This window comes from Staurois parvus, unplaced genomic scaffold (assembly GCF_062004578.1).
Source record: "Staurois parvus isolate SC_StPar_1 unplaced genomic scaffold, SC_StPar_1.0 ptg000196l, whole genome shotgun sequence".
Taxonomy (NCBI): Eukaryota; Metazoa; Chordata; class Amphibia; order Anura; family Ranidae; genus Staurois; species Staurois parvus.
Genome location: NW_028317992.1, coordinates 2,012,501 through 2,032,500, shown reverse-complemented (window position 1 = coordinate 2,032,500; position 20,000 = coordinate 2,012,501). Strand labels below are relative to the sequence as shown.

Here is a 20,000-nt window from a genome sequence, read left to right as displayed (position 1 = left end):
ACATTACCCAGTCCATGTCAGTATACATATCCAGCAGGAGATTTTTCCCAATTGAGATCTGATGTGTTTTCAAAGTGTTCCTTGAATTTTTTTGAGCAGTGTATAAATACCTTTTTTTTAAAAAAACAAAATATATATATATAAATATAAATGAAAAAGTCCAAACATTTTGAAAAAAAAAGTGCTAAACAAACCAAAAACAACTGACATTTTTTTAAAAAAAAGTTTTTTCTTAGTTTGTTATAAAATTTTGTAAATAAGTGATTTTTCTCCTTCACTGACGTGCGCTAATGAGGCTGCAGTGATGGGCACTTATAGGCTGCACTGATAAGCAGCACTGATGGGCACCGATAAAGAGGCACTGGCAGGTGGCACTGATGGGCATTGACAAGCATCATCGGTGGGCACTGAAAGGCAGCTCTCATATACAGTTGCAAGAAAAAGTATGTGAACCCCTTGGGATTACGTGGAGTTTTGCATGAATTGGGCATAAAATGTGCTCTGAACGTCATCTAAGTCACAACAATAGAAGAACACAGTCTGCTGAACATAATACTACACAAACATTAGATGTTGCCATGGTTTAATTGCACATAACATGTAAACATTCACAGTGCAGGGAGGAAAAAGTATGTGAACCTTTGGACTTAATATCTGGTTGACCCTCCTTTGGCAGCAATAACTCCAACCAAACGTTTCCTGTAGTTGCAGATCAGACCTGCACAACGATCTGGAGTAATTTTGGACCACTCCTCTTCACAAAACTGTTTCAGTGTAGCAATATTCTTGGGATGTCTGGTGCAAATCGCTCTCTTAAGGTCATGCCATGGCATTTCAATCGGGTTGAGGTCAGGACTCTGACTGGGCCACTCCAGAAGGCGTATTCTGTGCTGTTGCAGCCATTGTTTTGTTGAATTACTTGTATGCTTTGGGTTATTGTCCTGTTGCATCACCCATCCTCTGCAGAGCTTCAGTTGGCGGACAGATGGTCGTACGTTTTCCTGCAAAATGTCTTGATAAACTCTGGAATTAATTTTCCCATCAATGACAACAATCCGTCCAGGCCCTGAGGCAGCAAAGCAGCCCCAAACCATGATGCTCCCTCCGCCATGTTTTACAGTGGGGATGAGGTTTTGATGTTGGTGTGCTGTGCCTTTTTTTCTCCACACATAGTGTTGTGTGTTCTTCCCAAACAACTCAATCTTGGTTTCATCTGTCCACAGTATATTTTGCCAGTAGTGCTGTGGAACATCCAGGTGCTCTTTTGCAAACTTCAAACGTGCTGCAATATTCTTTTTGGACAGCAATGGCTTCCTCCGTGGTGTCCTCCCATGTACTCCATTCTTGTTTAATGTTTTCCTTATTGTAGATGTGTCAACAAAAATGTTAGCATGTGCCAGAGATTTCTGTAGGTCTTTAGCTGACACTCTGGGATTCTTCTTTACCTCATGCAGCATTCTGCGCTATGCTCTTGCAGTCATTTTTACAGGACGACCACGCCTAGGAAGAGTAGCAACAGTGCTAAACTTTCTCCATTTGTAGACAGTCTGTCTTACCGTGGACACATGAACATCAAGGCTTTTGGAGATACTTTTGTAACCTTTTCCAGCTTCATGCAAGTCAACAATTCTTGATCGTAGGTCTTCTGAGAGCTCTTTTCTGCGAGGCATGGTTCACATCAGACAGTGCTTCTTAAAACCAGTAAACCCAAAACAGGTGTGTGTTTTTTGAGGGCAGGACAGCTGTCATCAACACATCCAATATCATCACACTGATTGGAGTCAAGGTTGGCTCACTCCTGGCTCCAATTAGCTCTGGGAGAAGTCATTAAGCTAGGGCCTCACATACTTTTTCCTCCCTGCACTGTGAATGTTTACATATTATGTGCAATTAAACCATGGTAACATCTAATGTTTGTGTAGTATTATGTTCAGCAGACTGTGTTCTTCTATTGTTGTGACTTAGATGACGTTCAGAGCACTTTTTATGCCAAATTCATGCAAAACTCCACGTAATCCCAAGGGGTTCACATACTTTTTCTTGCAACTGTATGGCACTGATAGGCGGCACTGACTGGCACCGATAGGCAGCACTGATAGGTGGCACTGACCGGCATTGATAGGTGACACTGGCACTGATAGGTGGCACTGAAAGGAAGCTCTGATGGGCACTGATATGTGGCACTGATGGGCACTGACAGGTGGCACTGATGGGGTTACACTGATTATCAGGGCGCACTGATCATCAGTGCCCTGATGATCAGTGTACATGTCCCCTCTGAGTAATGCCGATTACCGGCTCTCCCCTCCTCTCCTCTGTCAGCGTGACAGGTCGTGAGGAGAGAAATGCTGATAACCGGCATTTCCCTATTTACATGCGATCAGCTGTGATTGGACACAGCTGATCACATGACAGAGCCACGCATGCGCGGTTAGAGTGGGGGGATGTCGTATGACGTCTTCCCAGAAGTAGAGAACCGCCTTGCGCCCGTCATTTCCTTATATGGCGGGCAGGAGGCGGTTAAAGAGGTGGAGATCTACCTGAACACCATGGGAGAAGTCAAAGATCACCGGGCACAGTGTCGCCTCCTCACACCTGATTTAAACCTCTAATTGCCGTACCACCATGTCGCTTACATTGCACAGCAATCATGGGTTTAAATCCGGTGGGGAGGCAATCGCCTCCTCACCACCTGTCAAACACACTCGGATTGCTTTTCACAGAAGCAGTAGTGCCTGAATGTTTGCATTTCACATTGTTCACACATAAAGTTGGGGGGTGGTAAAACCCTGCAGTTGAGTTGCAGTTGTACCGCCCCCAATTCATACCTCCTTTAGCTGCCGAGGCAGCAGTCAAAGGTGTACACATGCCGCAGCAGGAAATTAAACCCCCTGTTGCTACTGCCTGCCAATCACAATCCATTCAAGTAAATGGAACCACTGTGCATGCTTCTGCGGGGTCCAAGGGGTTAAAGCAAGTGGTGAGAAAGAAACACAACCCTGCATGCTGTAACCCCTTGTTTGCTGTACTGTCCAGGGTTGCAGGGAACTTGCAGAGCGGCCTCATTTGCTTGGCAGGTGCTACACCCACCAACCATGACCGGGCGTAAAACTCCTGCTGCAGCTGCGACGTGTACCCCCCTGGAAATTCTGAAAGACCCTCTGCACACTGCTATATACCCCTTCAAGCAGACTTTGCCATAAATAGGGATATTTTTTCACACATATTGCAATACAAGTTAAACTGGCCAACTGTATCAAAGTAATCCCATTATTTATTTTTTTTTTTATGTGTACACCCCTGGACACTGAAGCTAAAGGGGGTGCGATTAGGGCGAGGGTAGTAAAATTATGTCTTTTAACTATGGGGTTTTACTACCCCCCCCCACGCTGCAAATGTAAACAGTAAGGGTTCATTACTGTTCTGAGCCCCCTATAAGGCTGCTTTCACACCGAAGTGGTGCTGTTTACCTGCACCAGGGGTGCAGCGCAGTGCATCTGCGACTTTCCAGGGTTAGCCACGCTTTGCCATAGACTTCTATTATATCCTGCAGGTGTGGTGCACTTTCTGAAAGTGCACCACACCTGCAGGATATAATAGTGGTCTATGGCAAAGTGCAGGAAAGCTGCAGGTGCCGTGTGGGTAAACCGCAGCACATCAATGTGAAAGCAGCCCTATACCAGGGGCGGACTTATCATTCGAGCACGAGGGCCCGGGGTCAGTAGGGGGCCCCATGAAATGCCCCTGGTACCTTTTTTTTTTTTTTTTTTTTTTTTTTTTGAGTGTGGGCAAGGACACAGGGGCCCCATGATCCCCTATTGCCCGGGGGCCCCATGAGTTGTCAGTCCACCCATGCCCTATACTATTATGCTCAGTGTATTGCTTCACACTGACATGAAGATCTCTTCTTTCCTGCTGCTGGCAGCACTCTGGAGATAAGAGATGGAGTGCAGTTGGTATCACTCAGCATGGGACAGGAGCAGGCAGTAGAGAGGAGGGATCGGCTTATGTGGCTCTTGCTCCCTACTACAGATCCAACTTCACAAGTAGTCCCTCTGCATTGGACTCTGTTTGATGGTCTGGGAGGGCAGGTCAGCAAACCCAGAATGTGATCTACCAGTTACCTGGCCGAGATCTACTGGTAGATTCTAATAGTCAATCCTTCTATCTAAAAAAAAAAAAAAAAAGCGCTTTTCCACTTTCAGTGGTAGACTTTTCCTGCCGTCCAGAGCCGGTCTATGGGTGTGATGAGGTCAGCAAAATGTACAAGACTGCTGGCGTGCAAGGGGGGGCAGGAGCGGCAGGGACCGATCTTGAGTTTGGAGGACCAGCAGATTAGGGAAGTACGTATTCCTGCTATCCAAAAACCCATAGACAAAAATGAACAGTTAACCCATGCAGTGCGGACGCAGCCCCACTGCATGGGGGGACAAAAAAAACTTTTCTGGAGCAGGGCTCACCCACTATGTGGGTGCATATGAGCGTCATACTAGTAGTAAGAAGTTAAAAACCCTCCCAGATTGTTTTCGCCATCGGTGTCCCATTGGGGAAATTTCCTTTTGCTTCTTGTCATGTAGACACAACGGGAAGTCAGGAGATCTCTCCAAGGTAAGGGAAATTTTGTTACTATTTGTCACTAAAACAAATGTTCCTGTGTGTCTTCAAGTACCCCTACGTGTCTCATGTACGCTCCCATCAATGCCCGGGACCAGACAGAACATGTGAAAGTCAACATTAAACCTCGGATTATAGATGAGCCGTGGTGTAACATACAGAGTCCCAGGGATGACCATGCATTAAACAGCCCTGGTGGAGTGACATGGGACAGAACGCTTTGTTCTGTCCCATGTCACTCCACAAGGGCTGTTTAATGTATGGGCATCCCTGGGCACTGCCCGGGGGCCCCAGGTTATTTTCTATTACATTATTCTCGCCAATTGTCCAGGATTTGCCGGGACAGTCATGCTTTTTACTTAGTTGTCCCGTGATGGCGCAGTCACCGTCCCAGAACCTGGACTGTGCCCTCCTGACTCCCCCTGTACTGTGCCCTTTGTGTTGATTAGTCTTTGATTCATGGCATGTTATCTTGTTATTAAAACTAGTACCAAAAAAAAAAAAGTTTAACCCCTTCACACCGGATTATTCCGGGGTGAAGAGGAGTTCCTGGGCCGGGGGGTGGGCAGGACGGGGCTCAGTGTCATGTGGCCTCCGTGACGTCACGGCCGGTCACATGATAGGGAAAGGTCCCGATCGAAATAGCGGACCGGGACCTTTCCGTGAGTACCGCACATGTGTGCTGGGAGCGCGCAGGGTACGCTCTCTCAGCACATATGTTTTTTGTTACATGAACACAAATGTGCGGCCGTTCAGCGTCTAGGCCCAGACGCCGGGAGGCCGCACATTTGCATGCGGCCGGCGTGAAGGGGTTAATCCTATGAACTATTTATACTTTAATTCTTGAAAATAGGTGTGTATATTGGGGCAGGCTGGTAGGGGCCCTGGTGCATTACTTTGCCCAGGAGCCCAAGATGCAATTAAGACGACCCTGCACTCCACACCTTGGCTTGAAGTAGATGGCATTTAGGAGGGACAATGCTGAGCCCAGGCCCTCTCCACCAGTCCAGCGTACCTCTGCTACCTCACTCCAAGTGACGGAATGGGGTCCCGCTGTCCTCAAGCGTGCACGGGAATTGCAGTCCTTTCACTCTCTCCTACCATGTGATCAGGTTTGTGGGGTCTCTTTACCACGGGTTCATTTCCAGTTATTTTTTTTGAGGGGAACTGACCACTAGGGAGGGAAGCGGAAGACCGTCGCCCGAACCCCCCCCCCCCCCTCTTGCTACTGAAGGACCTGTCATCTCTGCCAGGTACCAAGTGTGTTGACCAGCTGCCATGCACTCCTATCAGTTCATGGTTACCCATGGTAACTACTCTTCTGCTCCTCAGACTTCCCTGCCGAGTTAACCCTTTTTGTGGTGGCCTCCCTCCTGTACCCCCTGAGTGCTTTCAGGCCCTCTTCTTCTGATGCGCCATGTTCCATCAAGCACCCCTTAAGTAACCTCAAAACAGACTTTATAACGTTTCCATAAACTTTATTGAATGGTTCTACAGCTTTACAGAATAAAGTGCAAACACAGTCGTCCTAACTCACAATTTGTAGCTGCCCAGGCATACCTGTGCAGTTGTAAGTCCAAGACTTAAAACCTGTCGTTCCAACCCCATGTCCAATCGCTGGCAAACTCATGCAGGCTCCACCTCCGCAACATCTCCAAAATACGTACGTTCCTAACCCCAGACACTACTAAACTCGTTTACTCCCTCATTATCTCACGTCTGGACTACTGCAACTTCCTTCTCACCGGCCTACCCCAACACAGGCTATCCCCGCTTCAGTCTATCCTGAACTCAGCGGCCAGACTCATCCACCTTACCAACCGCTCCGCTTCTGCCACCCCCCTCTGTCATTCCCTCCACTGGCTTCCGATTGCCCTATGCATTAAATTCAAAATACTAACACTGACATACAAAGCCATTCATAACGCTGCCCCAAACTACCTCACCGACCTGATACCCAGATACCACCAAACCCGTACTCTTCGCTCCTCACAAGACCTCCTACTTTCTAGCTCCCTGGTCTACTCCTGCAACGCTCTACAGCAGGACTTCTCCAGGACCTCCCCCATCCTCTGGAACTCACTACCCCAATCCATCAGACTGTCACCTACCCTCCTCACCTTTAGGCGCACTCTGAAAACCCATCTCTTCAGGGAAGCCTACCCCACCCTCACTTAACACCTGATCTCCTCCACTCTTCCTACCACTCCATCCCCCACAGCCACTTCCTCTTGTACCACTATCCCCTCCCTCCTAGATTGTAAGCTGGAAAGAGCAGGGCCCTCGAACCCCTCATGGATTGTTTTCTTACTGTATTGTCTCATGTTCTGTCCCCCACTATAATGTACAGCGCTGAGCAAACCTTCTGGCGCTATATAAATACTGTATAATAAGACTGGTAGAGTCTATTAATGGAGCGTCCCTTAGGAGTGGAAGGTGAACGTTGCTCCGGGTTACATTCTTTCCTGTGATCCAGACCTTCTTGTTTTCCTTGCGGTCCTGCAGGTGGCCCCTGAGCTGGGCCTTCCCTCCTTTTTATATGCAGACCAGGGTGGAGGGCAGAACCCAAAAAAAGCCTGGGAAACCAACAGGCCCAAAGCTAAACCCTTCCCTAACCTGGGCAGCTAACTCTCGTTTGCTAACAGCACACTTACTAGGCACCTGTCTACATCCCTTTTTGGAATATTTATCCTCTGTTCTAGTTTCTAATAACTAAATTTTTTTCCAATTATAATGTAGAGATATGAGCCAAATGATCACACAAACAGCAATTCAGTTTACCAAATCAATCCAAAATAAATGGACAATACAAATGAGATGGCACAGGGGTATGTAAAAAAGAAAACTTAACAGGCAGTGCAACTATTACAACAACAGGGGCTGCCCAGGACAATTTCCCAATAAGTGCACTAGGTGGCAGCACTGTACAGTTTGAGACCCTCAGAGAAACTTTATAAAACCTGTAAAGTGCAATGGACTACTTGCATTTCCCTTAGTGCAATGCATCACTCACAAGGAGGTAGACTGTCTCTGTTAGTCCAGATGGCTGGCTGAATGGTTCCCAGGCCTCATTCCACAGGCAAGTGGCACGAAGGGTCTCTGGTCTTGACACTCAAGTACATGGCTGCAGGCACAGGACCACCACACTCGAAAGTCAGCACCTTGGAGACAAATGCCCTTTGTAGTGACTGGGTTTTCTAGTGAAGCTGTGAGTTATTGTACCCCAAACCAGCTGCTCACACACCGTATAAAATGGTGGACTACCAGAAACCTGGTAACAGATCTCAAGTCCAGGGGCTTGTGGAAACCCAGGGGATGTGGGAGCCCACTGGACTGTCCCGGTGACAGTGATCACCAGGATGAACAGAGAAAGTGAATTTCTCCACAGGAGACCCAGGCAGCAATAAAAAAACAGATATCTGAAACCCAAGGAGGATCTCAGCAGGATGATGATGTCCCTTTTATTATTCACTGAGCAGACAAGTGATACAGTAAACTGTTGTGTTGTTTGGTGGCTCTAAGGTAGTGTGAATTACAAGACAATTTAAACCAGGTTATGTACATTTATCACAACTGTGTACTTGGATGTTTCGAAAGACTTTACAGTAAGCTTTTCACCTAACTCAGGCCCGTAAACTGATACCCTATGCCACAGAGGTCAAACTGGAGGCCCTCCCAGCTGTTGCCAAACTACAAGTCCCATAAGACATTGCAAGATTGACAGTTACAAGCATGACTCCCAAAGGTAGAGTCTATGGGACTTGTAGTTTTGCAACAGTTGGAGGGCCGCCAGTTTGACACCCCTGCCCTGAGCCATTGGTCTCCAAACTGTGGCTGGTGCGTTGGATGCAGCCCTTATCTGACCTTTTGGGGCACTTTTCCACCCACTGCTACATGGAATTATTTCTCCCACTGGATACCAACCATGGGACATAATTCCTCCCACTGGACACCAACCATTGGGCATAATTCCTCCCACTGACACCAATGATGGGGCACTATTCCTCCTTCCATTGATCACAGGTGTTATATAATTGTTTTACTTACACTGATCACCAAGCTTGAGACATCGTTTCCTTCCACAAATGTGGGGATATTTTCTACTACCACTGGCCACAATTCAGCCCCCCTAATGTCTGAAGCAGGGGCGGACTGACCATTTGGAAACTACCCAAGGGCCCGGAGTCAGTAGGGGGCCCCATGAGATGCCCCTGGTACCTTTTTCATAGGCTTTTTTGAGTTAGGGCAAGGACACAGGGGCCCCATGATCCCCTATTGCCTGGGGGCCCCATGAGTTGTCAGTCCGCCCCTGCTCTGAAGGACGGTAATCTAGCACTTTTTTAGATGGTTTGGAGACCCATACCCTAGGCACTGACCATTATGGCAAATTCAGCCTTTCTGTCAGCTATCAGCAGCATGGTAACTCGACCACCTGAATACCGACCGGTTACATCCCCTTCCTGTCTACGTCATTTTTCAGTGCTGTGATAGTTTGATTGACAATTACTCGGTCATGCAATACTGTACCCAAATAAATTTTTTTATATTTTGAGACCGATATATCTTTCCTGTTATGGTATTTAACCCCTTGATGCTGAGCGCACCAAAATATGCGGCCTCTCAGCATCTGGGCCTTGACGCCGAGCGGCCGCATATTTGCGTGCGATTAGAAAATACATATGTGCCAAGAGCGCATGCCATGCGTGCTCCCAGCACATATGTCAGTGACTCACGGAAAGCTCCCGATCTCCCCTTGCGATTGGGACCTTTTCCGATCATGTGACCGCAATGACGGCAAATCACAGCAGTCACATGACCCTAAAACCCCGCCTGCCTCCCGGCTTCTGAAACTCTTAAAGGGCTGGGAAGCGCCGCCACCAAGTGGTTAAAGAACATTCTTTTTTTTTTTACTATTAAAAGGGAAAAATATGAACTGTTGTATTTTTTGTTTTCCTTTTTGCTGTGAAACAATCTCAAATAAATATGCTTTCTTCTTCAAATTAGACCAACATATTCCTCCTATCAAAAGAACCCCAAATAAGTGCATATTTTTCAGACTGTGAAAAATTATAGTCTATAAACTATATATAAAATAATTTTTATATATATATATATATATATATATATATATATATATATATATATATATATATATATATATATATATATATATATATATATATATATATATATATACAGTCAGGTCCATAAATATTGGGACATCGACACAATTGTAACATTTTTGTTTCTGTACACCACCACAATGGATTTGAAATGAAACAAACAAGATGTGCGTTAACTGCAGACTGTCAGCTTTAATTTGAGGGTATTTACATCCAAATCAGGTGAACAGTGTAGGAATTACAACAGTTTGCATATGTGCCTCCCATTTGTTAAGGGACCAAAAGTAATGGGACAATTGGTTTTTCAACTGTTCCATGGCCAGGTGTGTGTTATTCCCTCATTATCCCAATTACAATGAGCAGATAAAAGGTCCAGAGTTCATTTCAAGTGTGCTATTTGCATTTGGAATCTGTTGCTGTCAACTCTCAAGATGAGATCCAAAGAGCTGTCACTATCAGTGAAGCAAGCCATCATTAGGCTGAAAAAACAAAACAAACCCATCAGAGAGATAGCAAAAACATTAGGCATGGCCAGAACAACTGTTTGGAACATTCTTAAAAAGAAGGAACGCACCGGTGAGCTCAGCAACACCAAAAGACCCGGAAGACCACGGAAAACAACTGTGGTGGATGACCGAAGAATTCTTTCCCTGGTGAAGAAAACACCCTTCACAACAGTTGGCCAGATCAGGAACACTCTCCAGGAGGTAGGTGTATGTGTGTCAAAGTCAACAATCAAGAGAAGACTTCACCAGAGTGAATACAGAGGGTTCACCACAAGATGTAAACCATTGGTGAGCCTCAAAAACAGGAAGGCCAGATTAGAGTTTGCCAAACGACATCTAAAAAAGCCTTCACAGTTCTGGAACAACATCCTATGGACAGATGAGACCAAGATCAACTTGTACCAGAGTGATGGGAAGAGAAGAGTATGGAGAAGGAAAGGAACTGCTCAGGATCCTAAGCATACCACCTCATCAGTGAAGCATGGTGGTGGTAGTGTCATGGCGTGGGCATGTATGGCTGCCAATGGAACTGGTTCTCTTGTATTTATTGATGATGTGACTGCTGACAAAAGCAGCCGGATGAATTCTGAAGTGTTTCGGGCAATATTATCTGCTCATATTCAGCCAAATGCTTCAGAACTCATTGGACGCCGCTTCACAGTGCAGATGGACAATGACCCAAAGCATACTGCAAAAGCAACCAAAGAGTTTTTTAAGGGAAAGAAGTGGAATGTTATGCAATGGCCAAATCAATCACCTGACCTGAACCTGATTGAGCATGCATTTCACTTACTGAAGACAAAACTGAAGGGAAAATGCCCCAAGAACAAGCAGGAACTGAAGATAGTTGCAGTAGCGGCCTGGCAGAGCATCACCAGGGATGAAACCCAGCGTCTGGTGATGTCTATGCGTTCCAGACTTCAGGCTGTAATTGACTGCAAAGGATTTGCAACCAAGTATTAAAAAGTGAAAGTTTGATTTATGATTATTATTCTGTCCCATTACTTTTGGTCCCTTAACAAGTGGGAGGCACATATGCAAACTGTTGTAATTCCTACACTGTTCACCTGATTTGGATGTAAATACCCTCAAATTAAAGCTGACAGTCTGCAGTTAAAGCACATCTTGTTTGTTTCATTTCAAATCCATTGTGGTGGTGTATAGAGCCAAAAATGTTAGAATTGTGTCGATGTCCCAATATTTATGGACCTGACTGTATCTGTGTTCCTACTGACTACTACATTTCTTGAGACCCTAAAATGCCAGGAGGGTACAAACACCCCCAAAATTACCTCTTTTTGCAAATAAGACACTCTGGTATTTAGGAGGAGATCTAATTTTTTACCACAGTTTTCTTTTTTCTTTTTTAGTGCAGATGAAAGGATTTTGAGCTGTGAGCATTATTGCTTTGCAATGTGTGATTTCCTCTTCTGTTTAGTCAGTACCCCTCTTACATAATCTCAGCGGCTCCGTTTTATAACGTCAAGTATTGCAGTTACTTACAGCAAGTTGGTGAATATTATGAAATATTCAAATAGATGTGCTGTGTCTGTGCGGTCGGAGACATCTCCTCTCCCCCTGGTCTGGATGGAGTGCAGTCAGACATGTCATAAATATTGCATCAGATAATAAACCTCACTTTAACATACACTCTGGCCGAATGTGCACCTGAGCCCCTGAACTACAGATCAAAAGCAATCAAGGCACTTTAAAGAGGGCCTGTCTTTTGTCACAGCTACCATCCGATGCTACCAAACGTTTGGAAATGTAGCACCACTTCCGCAAGATAACTGGTTCTTTCCCAGACCGCGCAGAGGTCACCAGTCTTACAAGTAACCATTCATCCACTCTGGATCCAATGAACAGTCTAGGGGTTGTCTTTTCAAAGTTTGGGGTACTCAAGGCACGTACCACATTAAGATCTGCGGAGCTAAGCAGTGTACTTCTCGGTCAATCCGATGAGCAGGTCCTGGAGTGAGGCCAGCTTTAATATCGCTGCAAGGGATCCTGTAATCTCGGTGCCCACTTGCCCTTCAGAGGATTTACCCCCCCCCCCCCTTCCTGACCAGGCCATTTTTTTTCAATACGGTGCTGCGTTATTTTAACTGACAATTGCATGGTCATGCAACGCTGTACATAAATTAAATGTATATCATTTTATTTCCACAAATAGAGCTTTCTTTTGGTGGAATTTGATCACCTCTAAAGTGTTGTCTTCATAAATTGTAGTCCAAAATGTGTTCTGCTACATGTTTTTGGTACAAAAAATCCCAATACATGTAAATTAATTGGTTGACGTAAAGGTTATAGTCTCTACAAATGACAGTATATGTACTACTGGAATGTTTTTTGTTTATTCTAGTAATGGTGACAATCAGCGACTTATAGCGGGACTGCGGTGGGCATTCTGACACTGGGGTGGGAACTGACTAACTCCCACTGACTTCTCCAGTGACACTAATACAGTGACCAGTGCTAATAAAATGCACTAACACTGTACTAATGACACTGGGCAGGATGGGGTTAACACCTGGGGCGATCAAAGGGTTAATGGTGTGCTGTTTTACTATGTGAGCTGTGTGCTGTTTTACTAGGGAAACATGCTGCTGTGTATTTCTCTGTTGTGCAGAGAAATACACAGCAGCATGTCCTTGCTGGCAGGAGAGAGACCTGTGTTGTTTACACACAGGTCTCTCCTCTGTCACTGATAATCAGCATTCTGACACTGGGGTGGGAACTGACTAACTGCCATTGACATCCCCAGTGACACTAATACAGTGATCAGTGCTAATAAAAAGCACTGACACTGTAGTAATGACACTGGCAGGAAGGGGTTAACATCTGAGGTGATCAAAGGGTTAACTGTGTGCTGTTTTACTATGTGAGCTGTGTGCTGTTTTACTAGGGGATGTGCTGCTTTCCATCTCTCTGCTTTGCAGAGAGATGGAAAGCAGCACATCCCTGCTGACAGGAGAGAGATCTGTGTTATTTGCACACAGATCTCTCCCCTGTCAGCTGCTCCGCCGATCACTGAATCCCGGCCATGAATCGCTGGTCGGGACCTGGTGATTGACATTTCCGGGAGCCAATGACAGCGCAGGTAGGGTGGTGCGTGCGCACAGCCTACCTGGAAATGTTAAATTGTGTATGTATGTATATGTGTGTGTATATATGTGTGTGTGTGTGTATGTATGTGTGTGTATATATGTATGTATATGTATATATATATATATATATATATATATACAGTGGGGATCGAAAGTTTGGGCACCCCAGCTAAAAATTTGTATTAATGTGCATAAAGAAGCCAAGGAAAGATGGAAAAATCTCCAAAAGGCATCAAATTACAGATTAGACATTCTTATAATATGTCAACAAAAGTTAGATTTTATTTCCATCATTTACACTTTCAAAATAACAGAAAACAAAAAAATGGCGTCTGCAAAAGTTTGGGCACCCTGCAGAGTTAATATCTTGTACTGCCCCCTTTGGCAAGTATCACAGCTTGTAAACGCTTTTTGTAGCCAGCCAAGAGTCTTTCAATTCTTGTTTGAGGTATCTTTGCCCATTCTTCCTTACAAAAGTCTTCCAGTTCTTTGAGATTTCTGGGCTGTCTGTCACGCACTGCTCTTTTAAGGTCTATCCATAGATTTTCAATTATGTTGAGGTCAGGAGATTGTGAAGGCCATGGCAAAACCTTCAGTTTACGCCTCTTGATGTAATCCCCCGTGGATTTCGAGGTGTGTTTAGGATCATTATCCATTTGTAGAAGCCATCCTCTCTTTAACTTCAGATTTTTCGCAGATGGCATCAAGTTACCATCCAAAATTTGCTGAAATTTTATTGAATCCATTTTTCCTTCTACTCGTGAGATGTTCCCTGTGCCACTGGCTGCAACACAACCCCAAAGCACGATTGATCCAACCCCATGCTTAACAGTTGGACAGAAGTTCTTTTCATTAAATTCTGTGCCCCTTCTTCTCCAAACGTACCTTTGCTCATTCCGGCCAAAAAGTTCAATTTTAACCTCATCGGTCCACAGAACTTGTTTCCAAAATGCATCAGACTTGTCTATATGTTCATTTGCAAAGTTCAAACGATGATTTTTGTGGTGAGGACGTAGAAGAGGTTTTCTTCTGATGACTCTTCCATGAAGACCATATTTGTACAAGTATCTCTTTATAGTGGAATAGTGTACCACAACTCCAGTGTCTACCAGATCTTTCTGGAGGGATCGTGCAGTCAAACGTGGGTTTTGAATTATTTTTCTCACAATCCTGCGAGCTGTTCTGTCTGATATTTTTCTTGGTCTTCCAGATCTTGCTTTAACTTCCACTGTTCCTGATGACTGCCATTTCTTAATTACATTCCGAACAGAGAATATTGACATCTGAAAATGCTTTGCTATCTTCTTATAGCCTTCTCCAGCTTTGTGAGCGTCAACTATTTTCAGCTTCAGTTTTCTAGACAACTGTTTAGAAGAACCCATGGTGCTGATTGTTGGGGCAAGGTCAGATGAGTCTGGGCATTTAAAACCTTTGAGATTGACATCACCTGGTCTTCCCAGACGATGATTGAGAACAATCCATGACACTGGCAGGTCTCAGCTTGGCAAAGGGGGCAGTGCATGCTATAAATTCTGCAGGGTGCCCAAACTTTTGCAGACGCCATTTTTTTGTTTTCTGTTATTTTGAAAGTGTAAATGATGGAAATAAAATCTAACTTTTGTTGACATATTATAAGAATGTCTAATCTGTAATTTGATGCCTTTTGGAGATTTTCCCATCTTTCCTTGGCTTCTTTATGCACATTAATACAAATTTTTAGCTGGGGTGCCCAAACTTTCGATCCCCACTGTATATATGTGTATGTGTATATATATGTGTGTGTGTGTGTATGTATGTATGTGTATATATATACATATATGTGTGTGTGTATGTATGTATATATATATATGTGTGTGTGTGTGTGTGTATGTATATGTGATTTTTGCACAGTGCAGCTCCCCTGTAGTAGTGCATTCACTATGGGGCGCTCAGCTAGTGGAACAGATTGATGTATTGCCAGCAAAATTGGAGTGCTGCTGTTTATCATCCCGGACATATACAAAAGTGCTTATCCATACCTGAATAATGGGAAACTCATGCTGCAACGCAAAAAAAAAAATGGGCATGTATACATTGCGCTGAATATTGGGTGTGACCTGAAAGGCAATGGTTAAAACCCAAGTGCAGCCAAAAACATGAAAAAAAAAAAATGCACAGGAGACATATCTTACAGTCAGTCATGTGTCCCTCGTGCTGATTCCTCTTTTGTTAGTAGTAATCCTCCTCCATCATGCTCCCCCACCTTCACTGCTGTCATCTTCTGGTGGCATAGGGGTCAGCACAATTAAGGGCCTATCAAAGGTTCTCATCAAGACAGCCTGACCATGCCTGCCCTTTCCACACAGATCTGCTATTCCTAGAATCTGTAGATACAATGAAAACAGAGGGTGTAGTGCTGTTTCTCATAAATGGTAAAAATACAATTGGTGTTTTATGCGGTAAGTAACTTATACCGTGAAGTGACCACTCCGTGCTATACAACACCTCCCCCTTCCTATTACCGTGATAATCAATGAATGTATGTGGATATCAGGGGTGGACTGACAACTCATGGGGCCCCCGGGCAATAGGGGATCATGGGGCCCCTGTGTCCTTGCCCAAACTCAAAAACGCCTATGAAAAAGGTACCAGGGGCATCTCATGGGGCCCCCTACTGACCCCGGGCCCTCGGGCAGTGCCCAAGTTTCCAAATGGTCAGTCCGCCCCTGGTGGATATATCCCTAAGAAGACCCCTCCTTCCTATCAGCCACCTTCCTACTTCAGATAGGCCAAGTATGTCACACTGGATTTCCAAACCATGGAAAATGAAAGGGTGGATCTATAAATCACCTCCCCTTCTTGCAAAAAAATACAAAAATGGGAAAAATATATATTATTATACAGTATTTATATAGCGCCAAAGGGTATGCTCAGCGCTGTACAGTAGCAGGGAGGACAGAACATGAGACAAGACAGTAACAATACAATACACGAGGGGTTCGAGGGCCCTGCTCTTTCGAGCTTACAATCTTGGAGGGAGGGGAAGGTGGTACAGGAGGAGATGGCTGTGGGGGATGGAGTGGTGGGAGGAGTGGAGGAGGTTAGTTGTTAGGTGAGGTTGTGGTAGACTTATCTGAAGAGGAGGGTTTGCAGGGTGCGCCTGAAGGTGAGGAGGGTAGGTGACAGTCTGATGGATTGGGGGAGGGAGTTCCAGAGGATGGGGAAGTCCTAGAGAAGTCCTGCAATCGGGCGTGGGAGGATAATAATAATATTATTATTATACAGGATTTATAAAGCGCCAACAGTTTGCGCAGCGCCTTACAATATCAGGGGGACAATTACAATACATTTCAGTACAGAAGGAATATGAGGGCCCTGCTGATGGAGCTTACAATCTAAAGGAAGGGGGAGGTGATAGCTGCGGGGGATGATCTGGCGGAGGTGATTCATGTACAGTTCTTAGGTGGAAGTGGGGTAGGCTTCCCTGAAAAAGTGAGTTTTCAAAGAGCGCCTAAAGGTGGACCAGGTGGGGGCTGACCAGACATGCTGTGGTAGGGAGTTCCAGAGGATGGGGGAGGCTCTGGAGAAGTCCTGGAGGCGAGTGTGATGAGATATCTGGAGAGGAAGATGTCTTGGGAGGAGTGGAGTGGGAGATTTGGGCGATATCTGTGGATGAGGTTGGTGATGTAACTAGGGGCAGTGTTGTGGATGGCTTTGTAAGCTGTAATATATGAACAATTGCGTACATAGTACCTGGGAAATGGTACTACAGTACACCTCCCCCACATTACACCATGCATGTACAATGAAATATAAAAAACTGTGCAATATACTCTACGCAATAATAGGCAATTGAAATACTGCAAGCCACCTCTCCCCTTTGAACAGTAAAAAGAAAAATGAGCTTCACGCTATTGAAAGGAGGATGGGCAGATGATTGATAGCTCTGCCCCCTCCATTCATAGATCCTGTAATCTTCTGGTGAGGTGGAGGGTCCATGAATGGAAAGCAATCTAAGAATGGAGAGGGTGAAGCTATCAATCCTCCTCCATTCAGAGCCTGTTCCATTCATAGAAGCTGTATTATGGCTCAGATGGGCAGAAAGGATAGTCCGGCACTCTTGATGAAAGCCTGTGACAGCCCCTTAGTTTTACCCCCCCCCCCCCGCCGCGTAAAAAGATTATGGCGGCAGGGCTGGAGGGGGGCACGATGGAGGAAGATTTTCACTAACAGCCGAGGATTTCACATGAGAGGCCCCTCCTATTGACTAAGTTAAGTCCCTTGTGTTGATTTGTTTTTTGTTTGTGATTTTTGCTGCCTGTTAAGCAATACATATAATCTGAGCCTACACACAGTACACATGGCAGACATATGCGCAGTCCTTGTAAAAAAAAATGTCCAGTGTCTGTGGTAAGTAGAATAAAAAAAAAAAAAAATCTGACATTTGCTCGTTGTCTGTGGTCAGTATAAGGGAAAATATCTGGCATAGTTGGTTAGTGGGAGGAAAAAAAATCAGCCCCAGCATATGTGATCAGTAGTATCAAAACATGTCTGCTGTTGGTGGTCAGGGGAAAGAAAAACTGCCAGCTTAGGGGGTCAGCAGGACAGAAAAACGGTGTGGAGTTGGTGGTGGTCAGTGACATTTTCTGGTGTACATCGTAAGGGGAAGAAATGACTAGCCTTAGAGGTCAGTGGGAGGAAAAATGTCCCAGTGGGGGGTAAGGGGCATTGGTGTTTAATAGGGTTAAATGGGCATTGATGGTCAGTGGGGGTAAGGGGGCATTGCTGGTCAGTGGGGGTAATGGGGCATTGCTGGTCAGTGGGGGTAAGGGGGCATTGCTGGTCAGTGGGGGTAATGGGGCATTGCTGGTCAGTGGGGGTAAGGGGGCATTGATGGTCGATGGGGGTAAAGGGCATTGATGGTAAGTGGGGGTAAAAGGGCATTGATGATCAATGGGGGTAAGGGGGCATTGGTGTTTAATAGGGGGAAATTGGCATTGCTGGTAAGTGGGGGTAAGGGGGCATTGATGGTCAATGGGGGTAAAGGGGCATTGATGGTCAATGGGGGTAAGGGAGCATTGGTGTTTAATAGGGGTAAATGGGCATTGCTGGTAAGTGGGGGTAAGGGGGCATTGATGGTCAATGGGGGTAAGGGGGCATTGGTGTTCAATAGGGGTAAACGGGCATTGCTGGTCAGTGGGGGTAAGGGGGCATTGATGGTCAATGGGGGGTAAGGAGGCATTGGTGTTCAATAGGGGTAAAGGGGCATTGGTAGTCAGTGGGGGTAGGGAAGCCATTGGTGGTCATGGGGTGAAGGGGTGGGGACTCATTGTTGGGAGAGGCAGACATTGGTGCTCAGTGGGGGTAGAGAGGTGTACTGCTACTCATTTGGGGGGAAAAGGGGCATTTGTGATAAGTGGGAGAAAGGTGGACCTTGGTGTTCATTTGAGAAAGGGTGGGGAATGGTGTTCACGGCATTATGGGTGTATGGGTTGGAGCCAAAATGTTCCTGCTGCAAATTTGCTCAAAATTCACCTGATGGAGAGAAAATTCCCACATATTCCTCACCAGCAAATCCAAATCAGACTGCAAAATAAAAAGAAATGAAAAAACTGAAAGAGACATTACCCGTTCCCTAATCTATCCAAAGCTTTTCCATGCATTGCAGGGTTGACACAAAACTTTCACACGTCTATCAATAAAAAGTGATCATCTCCTTTATTACTGTTTTAGATTTTCATAAAAATTTAAACAAAAGAAGTTTTTTCGTTCTGCACGTGTCTAATTGCATCTCATCGTGATTGAAATCACATCCGCTACTCAAGCCCTTAGGAAGGAGGAGGACTTTCTTCCCAAACACGTTGACTGTGTTTTGATGCTTTTAACCAATGACTGTTTCAAAAAAATCTCTGCATGACATTTGTATTTGAGACTTTTGTACTAGGCACACCTTAATACCCACCCTAAAGTTTACTGACTGTGAAATATTGGTATATTTATCAGTTTCTGTCTAGGTAACAATGGTCACCAGGAGAAGGGCGAATCCACAACATAAGCACAAACCGCAATAAAAATCTTACAGCTCTGCCGACCTCCATTTTTAAAAGCAAGAAATTTAGAAATGATGGTCTCCAGGCAGATATAATGCTGCTATGTATTTATTGACACATTTATTTATTTTTACTGCAAGCACTGCAAGTGTTTGAATATGACTTAGTATCAGCCGCTTGCAGTCTCTGTACAGCAGAGCTCACACTGGGAGAAGGAGAAGCGGCATAAGGAGCCAGTCAGTTCATGCAGTGGCAAGAAACATGCTGATAGGAGGAGAAAACAGAGTGACAGAGGGATGAGCTTATCATTGTGCTGCTTCTCTTTCACTGTCCAGTCACATGTCAAGGTGTTTCTATGACGGCATGGGCTCAGAGGAGCTTGGTTGAATGATGCTGGCTGTCATTCAACCCAGAAGATCTAGTGCCCCAAAAATATGTATTGCAGAGGACTGCTCCAAATTGAAGGTGCAGTTTATATTTTAAGGGGCTATTTTTATTGTTCTGTTTTATGAACTCATAAATAGAAAAAAAAACAAAAAAAAAAACACGAACGTTTGGTCTGGTATGGAAAGTTTTTTTGGTCTTCAGGATGTATAAATACAAGGAAACAAGACCCATTTG

The 20,000-nt window shown here is 45.0% G+C and overlaps 1 protein-coding gene across 2 annotated transcripts in view; it reads left to right on the top strand.

Moving 5' to 3' along the window:
- Positions 1–20,000, top strand: part of MOGAT2 (monoacylglycerol O-acyltransferase 2) — a 173,713-nt gene that overhangs the window by 22,614 nt on the left and 131,099 nt on the right. The gene's annotated exons all lie outside the window — the stretch shown is intronic.